Below are 1,146 nucleotides of genomic sequence, written 5' to 3' on the forward strand. Positions count from 1 at the left end.
TTAGTTAGACTAACGTGGCTACTAACGTGGCTCTTCCTTGCTTCCTTTGTCCTAAAATCAAGCAAATAAAGTGCATCAAAGCTCTAGTCCAAGTTATGAGATCATGCATTACCCAAATTGTCATTCAATTCTTGCATAATCCTTATGAAATCATGTAAAATTCACAATATTTTCCTAAATCAAGATGTAAGTGAATATCTACCCAAAACTTGCTTATTTACTAAGAAAATGCATGAAACTACCTTAAAACAGTAAAGAAAAGGTCAGTGAAACTGGCCAACATGCCGTGGCATCAGCTAGCCTTACCCTTCCTTGTCTTGTCCCTTTCATTAAATAGTCCTCTGCTCACCTAACCATCATAACAAGACAAAATTAGTGAGTGCTCATAGGTGGTGGTACGAGACAATTAATGTTTAAAACTAAAAATTTGACTATCATTCCTCATGCTTGTTTAACCAACCGTGACTCTTTTTGGTGCCACCATATATAATCTTGAAGGACACCAAACTTAGTGTTTGGTGATATGGTTCAAAGTGTTACTTCCTCCAAGTGTTGTCATTGAAATCTTCACGAGATTGGTGTCACTTTTTGGTTAAATCATTGACGTGGCGAAAATTGGCAGATTAAGAAATTAATGTAAGAGATACATTGCAAGTACATTTCTTAACCAACAAAAATTCGCTTATCAATTTAAAAGGGTTGTCACAAAATTAGAATAAAAATATTGGGAGTATGAATCCAAGGTCGTCTCCCAACGAGTTGCGGGAAAGAATGCAGCTTATTGGTCAGAGGTTTTTGAGGAAATTTTTGATATTTGAGAAACAGAAAAATAAATAAGAGAATTTATATAATTCAAATAAAGATCTTGACCGGGAGTAGATTAACTGGAAGTTCTATCCTTGTTGGATTTCTCTCAAGATCAACTGATAATTGAAGGTTGTTTCTACTTAGTTATTCTTTACTGAGTAAAGGAAAGTCAAGTAAGTTGGAAGTCTACTTCTATTCATAAGTTCTAATCCTCTCCCTTGGGAAGGATTAGCGTTAGTGACTAGAGAGCCAGCCAACAATAAACCCAATTACAATTTAGCTCTTGAGTATTCCAACTCAAGGTTCTCCTTTTAATCAACTCCCAATCAAGTTAGAGAA

Source organism: Arachis stenosperma, chromosome 6 (genome assembly GCF_014773155.1).
Source record: "Arachis stenosperma cultivar V10309 chromosome 6, arast.V10309.gnm1.PFL2, whole genome shotgun sequence".
Taxonomy (NCBI): Eukaryota; Viridiplantae; Streptophyta; class Magnoliopsida; order Fabales; family Fabaceae; genus Arachis; species Arachis stenosperma.